Source organism: Glycine soja, chromosome 15 (genome assembly GCF_004193775.1).
Source record: "Glycine soja cultivar W05 chromosome 15, ASM419377v2, whole genome shotgun sequence".
NCBI classification, from domain to species: domain Eukaryota; kingdom Viridiplantae; phylum Streptophyta; class Magnoliopsida; order Fabales; family Fabaceae; genus Glycine; species Glycine soja.
This window is the reverse complement of record NC_041016.1, coordinates 27,623,945-27,647,679: the sequence shown is the minus strand read 5'-3', so window position 1 is coordinate 27,647,679 and position 23,735 is coordinate 27,623,945. Positions and strand designations below refer to the sequence as shown.

Genomic DNA, 23,735 nt, shown 5'->3' with positions numbered 1-23,735 from the left:
CATCATTTTATACCTTTTGATCATCCTGAGCATTCCATTATTGGTGAATCAGTGCATTCTGTTATTGGTGATTTTGAACATCCTAATTTTAAGCATTATAATTTTGAGCATTTTGATTCTGAACTTTTGAGAAAATGGCACAACCTCCACCCCGTGAGAGAACTCTAAGGGAAATGGCTGCACCTGATTTCACCTACGAAAGCTTGTGCATCCAATACCATGATGAGGATGTCCTATATGTTCTTAAAACTGGACTGATCCATTTGCTTCCAAAGTTTCATGGCCTTGCAGATGAAGACCCGCACAAACATATGAAAGAATTTCATATTGTCTGCTCCACCATGAAACCCCCAGATATCCAAGAGGATCACATATTTCTGAAGGCTTTTCCTCATTCTTTAGAGGGAGTGGCAAAGGACTGGCTGTATTACCTTGCTCCAAGGTCCATCACGAGCTGGGATGACCTTAAGAGAGTATTCTTAGAAAAACATTTCCCTGCTTCCTGGACCACAGCCATCAGGAATGATATCTCAGGTATTAGACAACTAAGTGGAGAGAGCTTGTATGAATACTGGGAGAGATTTAAAAAACTATGTGCTAGTTGCCCTCACCATCAGATTTTAGAGCAGCTGCTTCTCCAATATTTTTATGAAGGACTCAGTAATATGGAGAGAAGTATGATAGATGCTGCCAGTGGTGGAGCCCTTGGAGACATGACTCCTGCTGAAGCCAGACATTTAATGGAGAAGATGGCTTCCAACTCCCAGCAGTTTAGCGCCAGAAATGATGCTATAGTCATTAGAGGAGTGCATGAGGTAGCTACAAACTCAGCTGCATCATCTGAAACTAAGAAGCTTGAAGGCAAACTGGATGCATTGGTTAACTTGGTAACCCAGCTGGCCTTGAACCAGAAATCTGTACCTGTCGCAAGGGTCTGTGGTTTGTGCTCCTCTGCTGACCACCATACAGACCTTTGCCCTTCCATGCAGCAACCCGGAGCAATGGAGTAGCCCGAAGCTTATGCTGCAAACATTTACAATAGACCTCCTCAACCTCAGCAGCAAAATCAACCACAATAGAACAATTATGACCTCTCTAGCAACAGATACAACCCTGGATGGAGGAATCACCCTAATCTCAGATGGTCTAGCCCTCAGCAACAACAACAGAAGCCTGCTCCTTCCTTCCAAAATGCTACTGGCCTAAGTAGACCATACATTCCTCCACCAATCCAACAACAGCAACAGCCCCAGAAACAACCAACAGTTGAGGCTCCTCCACAACCTTCCCTCGAAGAACTTGTGAGGCAAATGACCATGCAGAACATGTAGTTTCAACAAGAGACCAGAGTCTCCATTCAGAGCTTAACCAATCAGATGGGACAATTGGCTACACAATTAAATCAACAAAAGTCCCAGAATTCTGACAAGCTGCCTTCTCAATCTGTCCAAAATCCTAAAAATGTCAGTGCCATTTCATTGAGGTCGGGAAAACAGTGTCAAGGACCTCAACCCGTAGCACCTTCGTCATCTGCAATTGAACCTGCTAAACTTCACTCTACTCCAGAAAAAGGTGATGACAAAAATTAACCTAACAATTTATGTGCAGGTGAATCTTCCACTGGTAATTCTGATTTGCAGACGCAGCACATCCCTCCTCTTCCATTCCCTCCAAGAGCAGTTTCCAACAAAAAAATGGAAGAGGCAGAGAAAAAGATCTTGGAAACATTTAGAAAAGTAGAGGTAAACATACCTCTGCTGGATGCAATAAAGAAAATTCCAAGATATGCTAAATTCTTGAAGGAGCTATGCACTAATAAGCGGAAGCTTAAAGGAAGTGAACGAATTAGCATGGGCAGAAATGTCTCCGCATTGATTGGTAAATTTGTTCCCCAAATTCCTGAAAAATGTAAAGATCCAGGTACATTCAGCATACCTTGTATTATAGGGAATAGTAAGTTTGACAATGCCATGCTAGATTTAGAAGCTTCTGTTAGTGTTATGCCTCTGTCTATTTTTAATTCTCTATCTCTAGGTCCTTTGCAGTCAACTGATGTGGTAATTCATTTAGCTAATAGAAGTGTTGCCTATCCTGTTGGTTTCATAGAAGATGTCATAGTTAGAGTTGGTGAACTGATTTTCCCTATTGATTTTTATATTTTGAATATGGAGGATGGGTTTTCTCAAGGATCAGTTCCCATCATTCTAGGCAGACCCTTTATGAAAACTGCTAGAACTAAGATAGATGTATATGCAGGCACACTATCCATGGAGTTTGGTGATATAACTGTTCATTTTAATATTCTGGATGCTATGAAATACCCATCTGAAGATCTTTATGTATTTCGTGCTGAAATAATTGACCATGTTGTTGATGAATACATGACTGATCTTTACTCTAATCTGCATGCCTCTCACTCTTCACGCATTGAGTCTGAAATTGTACTTGATCATATGTCTGAATTTGATGTTGAGAGTGAATCTGAAAGTGATATTGATTGCAAGTCTGGTGGTGGTGTTTTACCTCTCGAGATTGATTTTATAGAGTCAGATAGGACTAACCATGTTTCAGGAAGTACACATACCTCTGACTTTCTTTATGAGGTACAGGCTGAGAAACCATCTCCTTCTACCACTATCCAGCAGACCACACCAGAATTGAAGCCTCTGCCATCAAATTTAAAATACGCTTACTTGGATTATAGCAAAAGTTTTCCAGTGATTATATTTGCCTCCCTTGCTGATGTGCAAGAGGAGAAGTTTTTGTCTGTTCTCAAGAAGCATAAGAAGGCTATAGGCTGGACCCTGGCGTACATTCCTGGTATTAGCCCATCCACATGTATGCATCGAATAAATTTAGAGGATGGAGCTAAACCAGTAAGACAGCCACAGAGAAGACTCAACCCGGTGATTCTTGATGTAGTGAAGAAGGAGATAACCAAGCTTTTGCAAGCTGGAATCATTTATCCTATCTCCGACAGCCAATGGGTGAGTCCCGTCTAGGTAGTCCCGAAGAAGACCGGCCTCACAGTGATCAAAAATGAGAAGAAGGAGCTGATTCCTACTCGGGTGCAGAACAGTTGGAGAGTCTACATTGACTATAGGAGGCTGAACCAGGTTACCAAAACGGACCATTTTCCCCTGCCATTCATTGACCAGATGCTTGAACACCTGGCCGGTAAATCTCACTACTGTTTCCTTGATGGTTTTTTTGGTTATATGAAAATTACTATTGCTCTTGAGGATCAGGAAAAGTCCATATTCACCTGCCCCTTTGGCACTTTTACCTATAGGAGGATTCCTTTCGGCCTGTGCAATGCCCCTGGTACCTTCCAACGGTGCATGATTAGTATTTTCAGTGATTTCTTAGAAAATTGCATAGAGGTGTTTATGGATGATTTCACTGTGTATGGATCCTCTTTTGATGATTGTTTGGATAGTTTGGAAAAAGTTTTGAATAAATGCATTGAAACTAACCTTGTTCTAAATTTTGAAAAAAGTCATTTTATGGTTGAGCAAGGTATAGTTTTAGGCCACATTATTTCCAATAAGGGTATTGAAGTAGATCCTGCAAAAAATTTTGTTTTTTCACAATTGCCTTACCCCTTTTGTGTGCGAGAGGTGCGATCTTTTCTTGGTCATGCAGGATTCTACAGGCGCTTTATAAGGGATTTTAGAAAAGTAGCCCTCCCACTGTCCAACTTGTTGCAAAAGGAGGTGGAGTTTGACTTTAATGACAGATGCAAAGAGGCTTTTGATTGCCTCAAAAGAGCGCTCACTACTACCCCCATCATCCAGGCACCCGATTGGAAGCCCCTTTTGAGCTTATGTGTGATGCATCAAATTATGCATTGGGGGTTCTCCTTGCTCAGAAAATTGATAAATTGCCCATGGTGATATACCATGCTTCTAGGACTTTAGATGTTGCCCAAGTGAATTATACTACTACTAAGAAGGAGCTTCTAGCCATAGTTTTTGCTCTTGAAAAATTTCGATCTTATTTGCTTGGTACCCGCATTATTGTTTATACTGACCATGCATCTCTAAAGTACTTGTTGAAGAAGGCTGATTCTAAGCCTAGGTTGATCCGATGGATGCTATGGCTCCAAGAGTTTGACTTGGAGATCCGTGATAGGAGCGGAGCACAAAATTTAGTTGTTGATCATTTGAGTCGGATCAAACGTGTAACGGATGCGGATTCACCCATTCGGGATGATTTCCCGGATGATCATTTGTATATACTGTATAGTATTTCTTACTCTCTTTCTACTCCCTGGTTTGCTAACATTGTCAATTATTTAGTTGCTTCTGTTTTTCCTCCCTCAGCATCTAAGGCCCAAAAAGATAAAAGTGATACTAAGTATTTTATTTGGGATGACCCCTACTTGTGGAAATTGTGCAGTGATCAGGTAATTAGACGATGCATTCCAGATCATGAGACTGACTCAATCCTGCAGTTCTGTCATTCTTCCGCACCGGGAGGTCATCTGGGTGTTCAAAGGACAGCTCGCAAAGTGCTTGATTGTGGTTTTTATTGGCCCACCATCTATAAAGATGCGTGGAAGATTTGCAGCACTTGTGAGCAGTGTTAGAGAGCAGGAAATACACTTACATGGCGACAACAAATGCCTCAGCAGCCTATGCTATTTTGTGAGGTGTTTGATGTCTGGAGTATAGATTTCATGGGCCCTTTTCCTGTCTCTTTTGGTTATGTTTACATTCTCCTTGCAGTTGACTATGTTTCAAAATGGGAGGAAGCCAAGCCCACTAGAACTAATGATGCTAAAGTTGTTGCAGATTTTGTCAGGTCTAATCTGTTTTGCAGGTTTGGAGTACCTAAAGCAATTGTTAGTGATCAAGGAACCCATTTTTGCAAAAGAACAATGCATGCCCTGCTTAAAAAGTACGGGGTGGTGCACAGGATATCCACACCATACCACCCCCAGACCAATGGACAGGCAGAAATTTCTAACAGGGAGATCAAAAGAATTTTAGAGAAGATTGTTCAGCCAAGCACGAAAGATTGGAGTACCAGGCTTGATGATGCTCTCTGGGCAAATCGGACTGCCTACAAAGCACCCATAAGAATGTCTCCTTATCGGGTTGTCTTTGGAAAGGCATGTCATCTTCCAGTGGAAATTGAGCACAAAGCATACTGGGCAGTGAAGACTTGCAACTTCTCTATGGAACAAGCTGGTGAGGAAAGAAAGTTGCAACTGAGTGAGTTAGATGAAATCCGCCTAAAAGCCTACGAGAATGCCAAGTTCTACAAAGAAAAGACCAAGAAGTTCCATGATAGCATGATAGTTAAGAAGGACTTCATGGTTGGGCAAAAAGTATTATTGTAAAATTCTAGGCTTGGACTCATAAGTGGTAAGTTGAGATCTAAGTGGATTGGTCCTTTTGTTGTTACTAATGTTTTTCCTTATGGTACAGTTGAGATCAAAAGTGACTCCACAAATAAGAGCTTCAAGGTCAACGGACATCGACTTAAGCCATTCCTCACAAAGTGACTCCACCCTACTCTTCCTCCACCATAACTTAGGGAGTTCTTCTTTTCCTATCTCCTTCTTTGCTTTTATTACACTTGTCCGATTCTATTTGATGATTTAATTGTTTTTAATCATTTAATTGTGCTACATTGAGGACAATGTGTTGTTTAAGTATGGGGGGGGGGGGTGTTCTTTGGGTTTGCTAGTTTTGCTGGTTTTGTTAATTTGTTAGTTGTGTTAATTTGTTAATGCTATTAGTTTCGTCGGATTTCTAGTTTAATATTTTGGGTCAATTCTGTGTGCATGTATGACTTTGCATGTTTTTCTTTGAATTATAGGATATGTTCAAGAAATGGGTAATTGTTTTGAAAATAAAAGTTCTTGACATTTTGTGACTTGAAATCCTTGATTCTCCTCTACATGTCATGATAGTTTTGAAAGCTCAATTTGAAAGTGATGAGTTTACCTTTGTGAGAATTTGAGCCATCCATCATCATAATCATTTGGTGTGTTTTGCCCCATTGATTGCTTGCACAATAGCCTTGGCTTGATTATTGTTGATGCTTCCTAATTCACATGCATATTTGGAAATGATTGAGGCAATTTTGTTCTCATAAGCTTCTAGCCAAATGGACTTACCTTGAATTAATTCCTTTGATAGCCCTTTTGAGCCTTGTTTCCCTTTCCTTGTTTTGAAGCTCACTACAAGCCTTAAATGAAAAACCATGATATCACCATATCCTTAAGGAATTTTGGAGCTTTGGAATTGTTTTGGGAATAAGTGTGGGGGTTTTTGTTTCATTGGATAACATGTTTTGTTGGCTATGCTTCATGATGTATTTTGGGCCATACTTGATGTACATTGTATATTGGTTAAATGTTGGACATGCTGAATGAGATGTTGTTTCTCAAAGGCTACGTACGTAAAATAAAATCGAAAAAGAAAAAGAAAAGCAATAAAGTTGAGTGAATAAGATCTTAAATGACAAAAGTATGATGAGACTCTTGGTTCTACTCTTTATGTTTAAATTTTATCTTTACTTCTTTTTATTTTCTTATTTTTTCTTAATATGCACTTATTCCCCATTGCTCCTCTATTCCTTTGGGATTCAGCCACTTATTCCATATTTTTCCATACCTTGTCCTTGGTCCGATTACAACCTTAAAAGACCTTTTGATCCTCACGTGCTTGTGTTTATGGGTTGATTGTCAATTTTAGAATCTTGCCAAGTTTATGTGGTGTTTGTTTTCATGGGTGCTTTGAGGGTAAATAGTAGCCTAGACACTTGAGAGATAGAGTGTATATCTTGTGAGGCTTTATTACTTTTCATTCTTAAGCTGATTAACTATTTTGCCATGATTGGGTTGCTTGGATGATTTTCATGAATGTCTTGACTTTTCGGATCTCCTTTTGTTAGATGTTCCCCATTCCTTTCATTCATTGATGTTCATTGAGAAATATGTGAATGTTTTCGTTTGTCTTTCTTTGATATCCTTGGATTTTGTTCTTTGTTTCACTTTGCCCAGGAGTGCAAAAGGCTAACTATGGGGGGTTTTGATGTGCCATCATTTTCTTCTATTTTCTAAACCCTTTTTGCACCATTTAATTACTAATTGGTCTTAATTGTCAATTAATTAGGTTGTTTTATTATTTGGGCTCATTTAGCTAATTTGATGTTTTTAATCTAATTTCAGGAATTAATGAAACATTGGGCTTAATCCGGATTTTGGTTGTGGACTTGAAGAGGGCAAATAAAGCAGCGCTTACCTTACTTAATTTCTAATTAGGAAATTTCGCAATTTTATTTTATGTGGTTCAGTGTTTATTTCGTTTTGGGCCAGAGTATTGTAATAGGGCCTAGTGACTTTGAGTGACTCTTTTTAAATAGCAGCCTTTGGATTCGTGCATCGCTATTTTGTTATGTTATTCATTATTCAGAGCTTTGTTTAGGTTTTTACGTTTTTCTGCTTGAATGCAACTGTTTTGTTCTTAATGCAATTTTCCATTTTCTGCTTCTAATAACAATTTCGTTCTTGTTTCTTCTTCTACTTTCATTTACGTTTCTGCTTTTAGTTTCATTTGCGTTTTCTGTTTGAATCTATGGAAGGCTAGATTTTCTGGTGTTGTTTCCTTTTGAGGATGAAGCCCAACTCTCTTTGAGGTTTCATTTATAATGTGGCTTCCTGGCAGTTTCCCCTTCACCAGTTAACCCAAATTCGTGAACATTAATCAGTGCACGCTTCGTGTTCGATTAATTGCCTCTGAGCCTAACTTGCGTCCATGCTTAATGGACGAAGGGCTAACTGGTGTATGTGTTTCCTAATCACGTATTGACAACCCTAAGTTGATTTTCGCTTAGTAAATTGAAATAGGGTTGGATTAAGTGGTTAACTGTTAGGGACGAATTCTCCATAACCCAGGATAAGAGAACGGCTTCTGAATCAGAGGAAACAACCCCTTTTTAATATTAGTTGTTTCATATTCTAGTTCACTTGTTCTGTCCTTTAAATCACAAAACAAACAAACCCCCCCCCCCAATTGTTACTGTTACTGCAAGTGTATTATGAACATTTGGTTTATCATTGCTCGTTGGAAAACGACCTAGGATCACTTCCTAGTTACTGCATTTTCATGTTTATTTGATTCGGGTACGGCCTCGATCAACTACAAATCAAACAAAAAAATGATGGGATCTTCGTCAATCAAGCAAAATATTGTAAAGAACTCATTAAGAGATTTGGAATGGAAAACTCAAAACACTTGGCTACCCTTATGAATACAAGTTGTTATCTTGACAAAGATGAATCCGGTCAACCTGTTGATCCAAAGCAATACAGAGGTATGGTTGGATCTCTTATTAGGAACAGTTAGTTTAGGATTATGGTATCCTAAGAATTCTTTATGCAACCTAGTAGGATACTTAGATTCAGATTTTGCTGGATCAAAAACAGATAGGAAGAGCACTAGTGGTACATGTCAATTCATAGGATCTGCACTCGTTTCTTGGAATAGCAAGAAACAAAATAGTGTAGCATTATCCACAACAGAAGCATAATATATTTCTGCTGGTAGTTGTTGCGCACAAATTTTGTGGATGAAGCAACAACTATCTGACTATGGAATAGTATTAGATCACATTCCCATAAAATGTGACAACACAAGTGCCATAAACATATCTAAGAATCCAGTTCTTCATTCTAGAACCAAGCATATAGAAATTAGGCATCATTTTATTAGAGATCATGTTCTAAAAGGTGATGTTGTTTTAGAGTTTGTAGATACTAAAAATCAACTTGCAGACATCTTTACAAAACCACTAAGTAAAGATACTTTCTATAACATTAGAAGAGAATTAGGACTAATAGATGTCAGTGATTTATCAAAATAAATCTCTATATTAGTATGGTATTTGAACAATTTACTATTTCCTTCTTTGCATAGTATGTTTAGACCAATATTAAGTATGTTATTTGGCTATGTGAAGTTTATAATTTATCTATGCATGGTTGTTTGCTTCATGATTTCATGGTTCTTGTTTCTTGCTTCATGATTTGGTTGATATTTTTTATGACAATTGTATGGTTGTTTAAATTAAATTTGTTTGATACGCACTTTGGCTTTTTGTTGATGCCAAAGGGGGAGACAAATGGGATTAAATCAAGAATTCACATGAGTAATCAACTTATTTTAAGATAAGCATAAATTCGAAAACAAAGGGGGAGAATTTATGAGAGTAATCGACTTGGAAAAAGTGTGTGTGTGTTTCTTGATTTTAGAAGTTGTCATCATCAAAAAGGGGGAGATTGTAGAAGCAAAGCTTCAAGCAAGGCTTCATGGTGAATGTGATTCAAAGGTGTTTTGATGATAACAATGATGACAACAAAAGAAGATGACAAAGGTGATGAACAAAAAGCTCAAAGATCAAAGAACAACTCAAGTGAATCAAAGAACATCTCAAGTGAATCAAGAACAAGTCAAGAGTTCAAGAATCAAGAAGAATTCAAGACTCAAGAAGAAAGCCTAGAATCAAGAATCAAGATTCAAGATCTCAAGAATCAAGATCAAGATTCAAGACTCAAGATTGAAGAATGAAGAAAAGACTCAATCAAGATAAGTATTAAAAAGTTTTTTCAAAACTTTGAATAGCACATGAGTTTTTGACAAAACCTTTACCAAAGAGTTTTTACTCTCTGGTAATCGATTACCAGTAGCAAAATGAGTTTGAAAAAGTTTTCAAACTGAGTTTACAACGTTCCAATTATTTTCAAAAGGCTGTAATCGATTACAATGTTTTGGTAATCGATTACCAGTGCCCTTGAACGTTGAAATTCAAATTTAAATGTGAAGAGTCACATCCTTTCACTCAAAAGCTTTGTGTAATCGATTACATTGATTTGGTAATCGATTACCAGTGACTGTTTCTAAAAAAATCAAAAGATGTAACCCTTCAAAAGGTTTTGGACTTTTTCAAATTGGTTTTAAGTTTTTCTAAAAGTTATAACTCCTCTAAATGGTCTTCTTGACCAGACATGAAGAGTCTATAAAAGCAAGGCTTTGATTTGCATTTCAAGACACTTTTTACATTCATTCAATCAATCCTTTACAAGTCTTGACTCTCTTTGAACTTCTTCTTCTTTTTTTACCAAAAGCTTTCTGAAGTTTTCTGGTTTTCCAAACCTTGAAAACTTGTGCTATTCATCTTTTCATTCTCTTTTCCCTTTGCCAAAAAGAATTCGCCAAGGACTAACCGCCTGAATTCTTTTTGTGTCTCTCTTCCCCCTTTTCCGAAAGAACAAAGGACTAACCGCCTGAATTCTTTTGTGTCTCCCTTCTCCCTTGTCAAAGAATTCAAAACGACACAGTCTGAGAATTCTTTTGATTCTTCCCATTCCCTAATACAAAAGTGTTCAAAGGACTAACCGCCTGAGAATTCTTTTGTATCCCCATTCACATAGTATCAAAGGTTTAACAGCCTGAGATCTTTGTCATAACACATTGGAGGGTTCATCCTTTGTGGTACAAGTAGAGGGTACATCTACTTGGGTTTGACTAAGAACAAGAGAGGGTACATCTCTTGTGGATCAGTTCTAGTGGAGGGTACATCCACTAGGTTCAAAGAGAACATGGGAGGGTACATCCCTTGTGGATCTTTGTTTGTAAAAGGATTTTTACAAGGTTGAAAGAAATCTCAAGGACTGCAGGTCGCTTGGGGACTGGATGTAGGCACGGGTTGTTGCCGAACCAGTATAAAAACTCTTGTGTGTTTGTTTCCTTCTTCCTTACTCTTTTACTTTCTATTGTGCATCTAATTTTCGCTTTTACTTTCTGTTAAGTTTCTCTTCTACTCCTTATTCTCTTAACAATTTAGTAAAAGCCTTAAAAGAGTAATTTTTTAATTGGTAAAGGTTTAGGAATAATTAATTCAACCCCCCTTCTTAATTATTTTGAGGCCACTCGATCCAACAGATACCCCTTGGGCTACCTCCTTTAAGGGGAATAGAACACCAAATAGATTTAGTCCCAGGAGCAAGCCTTCCTAATAGGCCAGCCTATAGGACTAACCCTCAGGAGACTAAGGAGATAGAGTCTCAAGTTAAAGAATTGTTGGAGAAGGGCTGGGTCCTAGAGAGCCTAAGCCCATGTGCTGTGCCAGTGTTGTTGGTGCCCAAAAAGGATGGTACGTGGAGAATGTGTACAGATTGCAGGGCCATCAACAACATCACTGTAAAGTATAGGCACCCAATTCCTAGACTTGATGATTTGCTTGATGAGTTGCATGGTGCCAATATCTTTTTGAAAATTGATCTTAAAAGTGCTTATCACCAAATCAGGATGAAAAAGGGTGATGAGTGGAAAACCGCTTTCAAGACCAAGTTTGGTTTGTATGAATGGCTAGTGATGCCTTTTGGGCTCACTAATGCACCAAGCACCTTTATGAGGCTTATGCATCATGTCTTAAAGGATTTCATAGGTAGATTTGTAGTTGTTTATTTTGATGATATTTTAGTGTACAATAGGAGCCTAGATGATCACTTAGGGCATCTCAGGCAAGTTCTTTCAGTCCTTAGGAAAAACACCCTCTATGCAAATATATAGAAGTGTACCTTTTGTGTAGATAATATAGTCTTCTTAGGTTTTATAGTTGGTAGAAATGGGATCCAAGTGGACCTTGAGAAAATCAAGGCCATCCAAGAATGACCCACCCTAAAAAGTGTGGGAGATATTAGGAGCTTCCATGGGTTAGCAAGCTTCTATAGAAGGTTCATTCCTAATTTCTCTACAATTGCATCACCTCTCAATGAGCTGGTGAAGAAGAATGTGGCATTTATCTAGGGTGAAAAACAAGAGCAAGCCTTTGCTTTGCTCAAAGAAAAGCTTACTAAGGCACCTGTTCTAGCTCTTCCTGACTTTTCTAAAATTTTGAGCTAGAATGTGATGCCTCTGGAGTGGGAGTTGGAGCTGTATTGTTACAAGGTGGGCACCCTATTGCTTATTTTAATGAAAAACATCACAGTGCCAACCTTAACTACCCCACCTATGATAAAGAGCTTTATGCCTTAATAAGAGCCCTCCAAACTTGGGAACATTACCTTGTTTCCAAGGAATTTGTCATTCATAGTGATCATCAATCACTTAAGTACATTAGAGGGCAAAGCAAGTTAAACAAGAGGCATGCAAAATGGGTAGAGTACCTAGAGCAATTTCCATATGTTATCAAATACAAAAAGGGAAAAACAAATGTGGTAACTAATGCCCTCTCTAGGAGACACATTGTTTTGCTCCCTAGGAGCTCAAATTTTAGGATTTGATAATATTAGGGACTTGTATGCTTTAGATGAACATTTCTCTCCCATTTACGAGAGTTTTGGGAAAAAGGCACAAGATGGATTCTATTTGGCTGAGGGGTATTTGTTCAAAGAGGGAAAGATTTGCATACCCCAAGGATCCATTAGGAAATTACTTGTGAAAGAGAGCCATGAGGGTGGGCTCATGGGCCACTTTGGGATAGACAAGACCCTTGTCTTACTCAAAGAAAATTTTTATTGGCCCCATATGAAGAAAGATGTCCATAAGCATTGCACTAGATGTGTGGCTTGTTTACAAGCCAAGTGTAGGGTGATGCCTAATGGGCTATACACACCCTTACCCATCCCATTTGCACCTTGGGTAGACATTAGTATGAACTTTGTCCTTGGGCTTCCTAGAACCCAAAGAGGTGTAGACTCTATCTTTGTGGTGGTGGATAGGTTTAGCATGATGGCACACTTTATACCATGCCACAAGGTGGATTATGCTTCCTATATCTCAAAACTCTTTTTTAAGGAAGTTGTGAGACTCCATGGTTTGCCTAGGACAATTGTGTCAGATAGAGATGCTAAGTTCCTTAGCCACTTTTGGAAAACCCTATGGGCTAAGCTAGGAACTAAAATTCTTTTCTCTACCACTTGTCATCCACAAACTGATGGGCAAACAGAGGTAGTGAATAGGTCTTTATCCACCCTTTTAAGGGTTCTTCTGAAAGACAATCACAAGTCTTGGGATGAGTATCTTCCTCATGTAGAATTTGCCTACAACAGGGGGGATCATAGAACCACCAAGCAGTCCCCTTTTGAGGTTGTCTATGGGTTCAATCCCCTAACACCGTTAGACCTCATTCCCCTCCCACTAGACACTTTTTTTTATACATAAAGGGGAATCTAGGTCAGAGTTTGTAAAGAAGTTGCATGAGACGGTTAAGAACCAAATAGAGAACCAAACAAAGGTGTATTCAACTAAAGCCAATAGAGGAAGAAAATAGCTAGTTCTTAATAAGGGTGACTGGGTTTGGCCCCATCATAGGAAGGATAGATTCCCTACTAAATGAAAATCCAAGCTTAGCCCTAGAGGGGATGGACCTTTTCAGGTTTTGGAGAGGATCAATAACAATGCCTATAGGTTGGATCTCCCAGAAGAGTTTGGAGTCAGCACCACTTTTAACATTTCTGATTTAATTCCTTTTGCAGGTGGAGCTGAAATTGAGGAGGAGGAACTAACAGATTTGATGTCAAATCCTTTTCAAGGGGAAGGGGATAATGCAATCCTCCCTAGGAAAGGACCAGTCACTAGAGCCATGAGCAAGAGGCTCTAAGAGGATTGGGCTAGAGCTGCTGAAGAAGGCCCTAGGGTTGTCATGAACCTCAGGGTAGATTTCTGAGCCCATGGGCCAAGTTTGGGTCCAATTCTCTTTGTACATATTAGACTAGGATGTCATTATATTTGATCCTTGTATTTAGGGCTCCATATTGTAGGTAGGGTACCCTAGAAATATAGGATTTTTCAGCCCTTGTATTTTAGGCCACCTAGACTAGTTTTTGTATTAGGGGTAGTTTTGTAATTTCACATACACTAAGTGAATATTTAATGTGTGTGGTGGGAAATAAATTTAATTGAATTGGCAGAAGCCCAATCCAATTAAATTTTAGAGGGGGAGGTGAGCATTTGCTTACTACACCCCATTTCCACATCATATAGTCAACTTTGTGCATGTCCTTCATGCTTTACATGCCTCATGACACCTAAGCACACTTAGTGGAGAATCTTGGAATTGATCTTGGATTAGTGGACTGAACCATAACTAAAATTCACTAATCATAATTAGTGAAATTTTCGCTCCAAAGTTTGGCTCCGCAAATTCAATTTCAAATTCAAGTGAAATTTGAATTGAAATTCAAATTTCCCTCCAATTTTGTGTGACACTTAGGCTATAAATAGAGGTCATGTGTGTGCATTTTTTTCAACTTTGATCATTTGAATATTAACTTCAGATTTCAGAGCTCTTTTAGAGCACAAAATTTCGTGCTCTTCTCTCCCTCTCCCTTCATTCATCTCCTTCTTCCTCCAAGCTCTTATCCATGGCCTCCTATGGTGGTGAGCTTCTTCTAGACTCATCTTCTCCTTAAAGTGGCGTCTCCTCTCTCTCTTCCTTCTCCATTCCGCTTCCATTTATCTTTCAAGAAGCAAAGGAATCCATTGATGAAGAAGATCCTAGGCCTGCAAGCTCTAATGGAGCTTACATCACCATTGATGAAGAACATCCAAGGCCTACAAGCTTTACATGGAGCTACATCAACTGCATTCCAAGATCACTCAAGTATCTACCACATGAAGAATATCCAAGGCCTATGTTAGTTGGTGAATACGACTAACTTTTGCATATAAAACTTGTGTAAATTGTATCAAACTCTTCTAATTTATGGTTATTTTGTAGTGTTATAAGTATTTTCTGTTAAGTATAGGTAATAAATACTTAGTACTTCCATTTTGTGTGTATAATAATCATTTTCTCTTAATTTCAAGTTAATTAGGCAAGCTTTGAAAAGTGTTGTTTTTCACCTTCTCGCTAAGCCAATCCGCTAGCTTAGTGATCGTCCGCTAAGCGCAACACTTATGGGCTAAGCGCGAGGTAGACTATGGAAGAAGATGAGCTGTACAGGTTTGCTAAGCGCACTGCTTCATCTCACTAAGCGCACCGCTTCAGTCCATTCACTAAGCGAGAAAGGCACGCGCTAAGCCGAAATTCACTAATGTGCGCTAAGCGGTCCAGAATTGCGCTAAGCGCACGAGCATGAACAAGGCCATCTATTTAAGCCTGAAATCAGATTTTGTGAGGGGAGTTTGGGCTGAGAGCTGAAGTTTTGCATGTCTAGTGATTCTATAGAGAGAAAGGTCCAAGTTCCAAAGAGTTTTGAGAGATTTTGCTATGTGAAGATCTGCAGAGACCAGAGCTTGAGATGAGTTAGTGAGTGGTTGTGAGATCCTAGAGGTGAAAGAGACATCCTCACCACTTGTATTTTTGCAAATCTTTCATCTTGTTCTTCTCTTTGTTGTAAAGGAGGTTTCCTAGATATGGAAAACTAAAATCCTCCGTTAGATCTTCCCTGTAGGTACTTGATGTAAATATCTTTCTATCTATTTAGTGATGTTTTGTGCGTTCTATGTGCTATCTGCTTTTCATTCTAGTATGCCTTTACCTTGATCACGTAGATGCATGCTTTGTTAGGGTCATTCAACAGTGGAAACCGGTTTGATTCTGATGACCTTGATAGGACAGGGCTGAGTTGTCGTACTATCACGAGGAATTGAGGTGCGATAATTTAGTAGTAGTATGTTTGTCTTAATGTGGTCCTGGTTGAGTTTAGTCCAACAAGAGGAATCTGAGGATGATGCTTGATCAGGATTAGGCTAAACTATCATAAGGAATCAGGGTTTAGCATCTCAGGAGACACCATAGGAACACATGAGCATTGTTAGATAGAGAATATCCTTTTAGCATCAGGCACCTATTAGGAAGACCAACGTATTTTCTACTTGTTTTTACACATCATTTCTCTCGCATGATTTTCCTTTTTGCGTAGATAGTTTACATACCTTTTCATATTCACACTTAGATTTTCAGACCAGACACCTATTCACAGAAATAGCTTACCAAGTAACACAAGTTCCCCAAGAGTTCGATACTCGGTTCTTACCGTTTTATACTACTTGTGCAATCCGGTGCGCTTGCCAGAAGCGAACAGCCTATAACACCATCCTCATGTTATTGTAGAAAGATAATGTAATCATTCGGGGTTGCACTTCTCCTCTCTCTAATGGATCTCCTTAATGCCACTTCTTGAGGTTGCTCTATAGGTATTTGAGGGAGAAACTCATTGTTGCCTTATTCTAGAACAATGTTATCAACAATTGTTTGAACATTGTTTTCTATTACTAGAGTTATGCCTTGAAAAATAATAGATATGAGGACTAGATTACTTTCAATAATTGGTTCTTCATCAAAGACAACATTCCTTATGCTTTCTTCCTCCCCAAACTCAACTTCCTAAAGAAATATCGCATTTTCTGTCTAGAAAAAAGATCTTGAAATGGGATTGTAAAACTTATAGCCCTGAGAGCGTTCAACATAGCCAACAAAATAACATCTAATTGTTCTTAAATCCAGATTTCTTTCATATGGCCCATAATGTCATGCCTCAATTGGACAACCCCAAATGTACAAGTGTTTAATGCTTGGCTTTTTTGTAAGTCCAAAGTTCATAAGTGATTTTGTTAACTACTTTACTTGACACCCTGATGTGTCATTATTTTCTCCTATTTCTTAACCCTTTTAGCACCATTTTAATTACTGATTAGTCTTAATTGTCAAATTAATTAGGCATTTTTATTATTTGGGCTCATTCAGCTAATTTGATGTTTTTAATCTCATTTCAAGAATTAATGAAGCATTGGGCTTGAATCCAGAATTGGGCTTGGACTTGAAGAGGGCAGACTATTTTATTCTACAAAATTTTATCTTATCTAGACTTTATCTTATCTAGATATTATTTAGATTTGATCTCATCTGGATCTTATCTTATCTTATCTTATCTAGATTTTATTTTATTTTATTTATGGGCTTGGATTTAAAATAGATTTGTAAGATTTGACGCTGAAAAACTATATAACAGCACCAAGGTTCTAGTTTAGGCTCTTTTCTCTCTTCTCTCTCCCCTCTCCTCTCTCTCCTTTTTTGTTTTAGGTTTAGGCTTCTCTTCTTCTTTTAGACACTTTTTCGTTTTGCAATTCAAGTTTTTGCTTTTCGTTTTAGCAATAAAAATTCGTTGTTCAATCTATAATTTCGTTCTCTATTGATTAATGGAAGACTAAGTCTCCAACGTTGTTTTCTCTTGAGCATCAAGCACAGATCTCTTTGAGGTTCTATTATTACTATTAAATTATAATTAGTTTTTCCTCTTCACTAATTACTCTATATTTGTTGCTATTAATCCATGCATGCTTAGTGCTTGATTAATTGTCTCTGCGCTTAATTTACTTTCATGCTTAATGATCGTTTATGATTAATTGGTGTATGTGTTGCTTAATCACATAATGAATGCCTTATGTTAAATTTCGCTTAGTAATTTAATTTAGGGTTGGATTAAGTGGTTGAACTGATAAAGGATAAACTCTCGTGACCTAGGATAAGAAACTTGCTTGTGAATCAAGGGGAAGCAACATGTTTTAATTCTAATATTTTCTAATTCACATCTATTTGTTGTTTAATTTACAAAAGCAAACACCCCCCCGCATTTCGTTTCTAAATGAACATTTGGAGGAAACACTGGGTTCAACAAAAATAGAAGAAAATCACTCAAAGTGCATCAACCTCACACAGGTTAGTGTTTCATCCTAATTCCGAACAATAGATATGTCATGACTTGATTTTGCAAATCATTTCCTATAAAATCAAAGATTATATGCATGATCATGGATCAATAGGACTTTTTCTTGGGAATGGTGCTTTTTGGTGGGAAATTTGGCTTTGAGTGTTTTGGCCTTTTCCTTTTCTGTTTTTGTTTAGTGCGGGGCGAAAAAGCCGCTAGCGCATAGGATTTTGGTTGGCGATCAAGGGGAGAGGACCACCTCAAGTCGTGGTTTTCTTTCTTTTCTTGTTTACTTGTGACAATTCCATATTGTTCAGATATTGTCTGGTCCAAAGACCTTTCTGTATATTTCTTATTGTTTTCTTCCGATCTTTGATCATGAATTTTCTTTCTTTTATGCTTTCTCCCATTTTTTCTTGATTGGGAATTTTCTCTTTTTGCTTTTTGCCGATTCTTTTGATTGGGAATTTTCTCCTTTTTGTTTTCTTTTGAGGGCAAGGTTTATGGTGAGTTGGGACTTTGGCTCAAGGCTTGTTGAACGGATGGACATGATATATGTCAGGGTGTTGGTCAGGCCAGTGGTTCAGGGATAAAGGGGATGTCCCACATTATTTCCATGACACACATGCAACAATGATGATTAGGAAATTTTATGCAAAACTGGTCATGCATGCACCCATGTGGACACTCAAGCATCAAGTTTTTATGGTCATGTGACACTAGGGCTCAGGATTCATTTTTCCTATTTAAGTCGACCCAATGTTTCCAAAATATGTTCTTTTATCAATTCATGCATTCATCCGAGTCCATTTTGGGCATTCGGGAAAATTTTCATAGCATTCACCCTTCAGGTGTACACACATTTTTTTTCAAAAACTGGTTATGATCAGTGAAATTTTTTTCAAAGAAAAGTTGGAAGTTATCTCTTTTCAAAAGCGTGCTGGCTTTTCAGTCAAACGATATATCTTTTTGTTTGTTTTTTGGTTTTTTTAACAGCTTGTAACCTGGACACGGTTGATGCCTGAGATCACATCTTTTTTTTGAAAAAGGCTTGCGAACAACAGTGCACAAGACCTACACATTTTTTTGAGGTATTTTGCTACCTAAACATGTGTATATTTTTGTGAGGTATTTTTGCTATATACATGCATATCCAAGGTATCTTGCTACCTAAACATACATATATATATATTTTGTGAGGTATTTTTGCTATATACATGCATATCTAAGGTATTTTCACTACCTAAACATACATATATATATTTTGTGAGATATCTTTTTGCTACATACATGCATATCTAAGGTATTTTCACTACCTAAACACACATACATATATTTTGTGAGGTATGACTACCTTACGAGCTTGTACTTGTTTTATTTAAATTTCTAGGATCATGAGCAACTAGGTGTGTCCCACTATGACTTGAGAAACAAAGGTGATCAAATAACAAGCAGAAATTTAAAAGGTACTACGTTGCCTCCTAGTAGCGCTTCTTTAACGTCTTGAGCTGAACGCGTGATGACTTGTCGGTCACAGACCTAGTACTTTTGCTTACCTTTGGCTTTGGACTTGGTCGCCTATTAGTCGGCCATGTGTCGTTGGCAACGCACTAAACTTTTTGTGGATGAGCTGAGGGGCTTTGGAGGTGGCGGCAGTGCGTCTGTTACTCGCTGCTGGCCATCCCCAGGCTACTGTGGTGTCCCGCCCTGCGCTTGCCTGGTAGCGCAGTACTTCTTGATGAAATCTCGATTAGTAGGGGGCCTGATGACCTTGCTGGGGGCGACAGGCACTCTGTAGAACTGACAGAGGCCTGTAATCAGAGCTGGAAACCCCAAGACCCTGTTGGACTTCTCCGGGTCCACTGGGTGTCTTGTGGGTGCGATCCTTGCAAACAATAGATGACATCAAAAATCAGTTGAGCGAAGTGCATACTTACCTATGTCACGATGGCATGACCTTGCTGGGGGGGAACGGGCACCCTGTAGGGCTGACAGAGGCCCATAACCAGAGTTGGAAACCCCAGGGCCCTGTTAGGCTCCTCCGGGTCCACTGGGTGTCTTGTGGGTGTGATCCCTGCAAAAAATAGATGACATCAGAAAACAATTGAGCCACGTGCATACTTACCTATGTCATGACGACACAGACCAACTGATACATCCGCAAGGGGAGATCGGCGTTGTGGTCGCTGAGCAGAATGTTGCTAAGTAGCAACGTCATCCATATCTATGTAAGAGTGGTCATGTTGGTGTGCATGATCCGCACTCGTCTCTTTGCAGCAGCACGGGTGAAATCTTGCCCCGGTATGCATAGTAGCTGCGCGATAGCCTCCCTCTCTGGTTGTGCTCGCACAGTCGGTCCTCCTCCAAGATCAGGGAGGTGACCAAGGGACTAATAAAAGGAAACTACTAGCCCTTTAACCGGGAGCGCAACTCTCGGTTAAGGATTAAAGGCAGAGGACCTTATATTCTCTTAAGGTGTGGATATGGAGCCCAATGAAAGTGAGGACGCGTACCCTTCTCAAGTTGAGGACGTGTTGCCCTTTAGGTGTTGACCTTATATTCTCTTAAGGCGAAGGCGTGCAGCCCTCTAAAGTTGAGGACGTGTTGCCCTTTGAAGGCGAGGGCGTGTAGCCCTCTAAAGGCGAGGACGTGCAGGCCTCTAAAGGCGAGGGCGTGCAGCCCTCTGAGAGTGAGTACGTGCAGCCCTCTGATGGTGAGGACGTGTAGTCCTCTGAAGGTGAGGGCGTGCAGCCCTCTGAAGGCGAGGATGTGTGGTCTTCTGAAGCTGAGGATATGTAGTCCTCTGATGGCGAGGACGTGTAGTCCTCTGAAAAGTGAGGGTACTAGTACCCAAGGGTCCACCCTTATGAGAAAGCAAGAGATTGACTCATTGAGAGGGCCGGTCATCCCAAATTCAAAAAGATTGGACATTAGATGTAGGAAATCCATGTAGTTAACATGATTTTTAGGGATCCAGATGCATGCAACCTTTCTTTTGAAATGCGGTAAATGCAGACTTCATATGCAACAATGTAATGGAAAGTTGTACAATGTTCATGACATTCTTTCCCTATTTTGTGATGTTGATTTTGATTTGATTCTTTTGGAAAACACAGATTTACTGTCCATTTGAAAGAGGTGATAATTCATGCAACCTCATCCTATCTTTTGCAAATCTCTCCGGGAACTCCCTCAGAGTGTATGTTCTGTTTGATTTAGTCACTTGACCATTTTGGAGTGATGACAATGGAGTCGTTTGATGTTTAATAAATCCATTGAAATTCTAGGGTTTATCCCCTTTTTTTTGTTTAAAAACATCGACGGGTGAGAACTTTTGATCTGCTCCTATGTTCACTTGAGGCTCATGCACGATGCCCCTTATTGCCCCAGTGTAGGGCTTTGAGGTACCAATCATTGTCTTTCGTCATGACCTTGTAGCAGGGAACCTATTGGGTGAGAACTTCTAATATGCCACTAGGTTCACTTGAGGTTTATGCATGGTGCCTTTCATTGCCCCAGTGTAGGGCTCTAAGGTATCCATCGTTGTTTTGTTTTCACAACCTTGTAGCAAGGAAGAAAGAAAAAGGCGCTTTGATTCTTGCAAAAGAATTTTTCGAGGACGAGAAATAGTTGAAGGATTTTTCAATTGAAAAATTATGTCAAATGACTCATATTCTTGATAACTCACTTCTCTGTCAAAAAGACAAACTTTCAGGAATGATAAAATGAGCTCACATGAATGTCTATATTTTTACTTGAAAACACAGTCAATCAAATGCTTTTTTTTCTTTTATTTTGAAACTTATTTGTTTTGAATTTTACTCGTTGTTTTACGGCACCCCCACCAACGTGCAAGACGAGTAATCTCTGATTGAACGGTCTTGGAAGTCAACACTCAGGAGCGCAGGTCGCTTGAGCAAACAGACCAATGGCTTGCACTCACATTCCGGTGGAAGTTTGAATAAGCAAAGATGTGTTTATGAGAGGATGAGGGACAAAGATGTCAAATTTATCCATTTTATTTAGCATTGTAACTGTGGTTTACAATAATGGCATAAACTTGAAAATCCTGATGAGTCATTAGAGACATCTAACAATAGCTTCCCAAAATTGCCCCATGTGTGGTGTTGCTTGTCAATGTTAGGATTCACAAGGGATTTTCCTCAAATTTCAGCCAGCCTGCATTAATTAGACTTTGCACCTTACGCTTCGAGGTCAAACAGTGGTCAATGGAATGTCCCGGAACTCCTCCATCATATGCACATGTTGCGTTCAAGTCATATCCTCGGAAAAATGGAGGTTGAGGAAACCTAGCAGGGGTTATGGCTACCATTGCATTATCAAGTAGATAAGGGAGCAAGTTAGCATAGGACACCAGAATTGGGGTGAATTCTACAGGATTTTGGCTGCAAAATTCCTTCCTTGGTTGGTTTTTTGGTTCGTGCTAAAGGTGGTGTTTAGCATTGGTTGTTTGGTAGGTGGATTTTGTGGTTGATTTAGGGATGCTCTTTATGGATAACTGGGTGGTGGGTAAGGAGAAGGGTTGCTATTGGTTGAGAAATGACTTTGTTGGGTTGGTGGGAAACTTGGCCGTATAGGAATGACAGTCACAACATGGGTTTCTCCCTCATTCTCATCCTTTTCATTTGCCCCATTTTTTTTCATTCGTCCAAGTAGGATGATTAAATTTGCCTCTTTTCAGACCCACTCCGATCCTTTCGTTGGCGAAGACCAAATCCGTAAAACTTGAAGGTGTGTAACCCACCATTTTTCATAGTAGAACATTGTTAATATGTCTAATATAATTGTTATCATCTCCCTTTTCGTCATTGGGGGTGCCACCTGGGCTGCCAGACCCTCCCACCTTTGGGTGTATTCTTGGAAGGATTCATGCTCCTTTTTGCACATGTTCTATAGTTGCATCCTATCTAGAGCCATATCAGAATTGTACTGACACTGCCTAACGAAGGCAACCTTAGGTCCTTCCATGAATGGACTCGAGAAGGTTCTAAGTTAGTGTACCAGGGAATAGCTACCCCAGTAAGACTTTCTTGTAAGAAATGTATTAGCAGTTCCTCATCTTTTGCGTATGCCCCCATCTTCCGACAATACATTTTTAAATGGTTCTTGGGGCAAGTAGTCCCCTTGTACTTAGGAGGGGTGATGATATTGGGTACTAGGAACAACTCTTCTAGGTTAGCAAAGGCATAATCTTCACCTCCTTCAATGGCCCTGAGCCTTTCCTCTAGACGATCAAACTTTCCCATTTCTACCATAGCATGAGGGTTTTTACCCGTTTTGGAATGCAAGAGGTGTGGTTGTGGGTGATACTGAGGGCCCTTCAAAGCGTTTTGCAGGGGTATACCATCAACTGCTTGCCCTTCAGTGGCATATCCGAGGCAAGGCTCGAAGTCGGTTAGATTGTGGTGGGGTATTTCATATGTCTCCCCCATGGGTTGAGAGACATGTGCATGATGAGGTTGTCGGCTCTCAATGAGTATGGGAGTGGAGTTATTGACATCCTCACCATGAGTGTACACCACCTTGGGTGGTGTATAGTTTGGAGGCAAGCCATATGGCAGGAAGGCGTGCTCGTTTTGAATTTGCACATCATGGGGCCATCCGTACATCCCAAATCTTTGCCTACCATATTTGAGGTTGGATGATTCATTTGGTTCAGATCAGATGGGGGCATCTGGTTCACCTTAGCAACAGTGTTGGTAACGGTAACTGCAACCGCATTGGCTTTCATTATCTTCTTCATGCTCATAATGGCCTCCATTATTGTGGCCATTTGCTCTTTCATGGCCTCTATGTCGGCCATCATCTGCTCTTGCACCTCCTCTACTTCACCCATTACTCTAGCTCTAGCACAGGTTCGGTAAGGGCACCGTAAAACATGTTCTTTTCTTTTTGATAACAATGATTAAGTTCATTTTTTTTCAAGGAAAGAATGCAATGAGCAATGCAACCAATGAAAAGCATGGATGTATGCGAATGATGCACAGTTGAAGTATTGAGAATTTTTACGCAAGACATGGGGTTGAATCAATTTAGATTTTCA

At 39.4% G+C, this 23,735-nt stretch overlaps 1 non-coding gene across 1 annotated transcript; it reads right to left on the bottom strand.

Annotated features, from left to right (window-relative positions):
• Positions 1 to 512: 512 nt before the first annotated feature.
• On the bottom strand, positions 513 to 619 carry LOC114388819. The gene has a single exon (XR_003661610.1). It is a non-coding gene; the product is annotated as a small nucleolar RNA R71 (small nucleolar RNA).
• Positions 620 to 23,735: the final 23,116 nt, after the last annotated feature.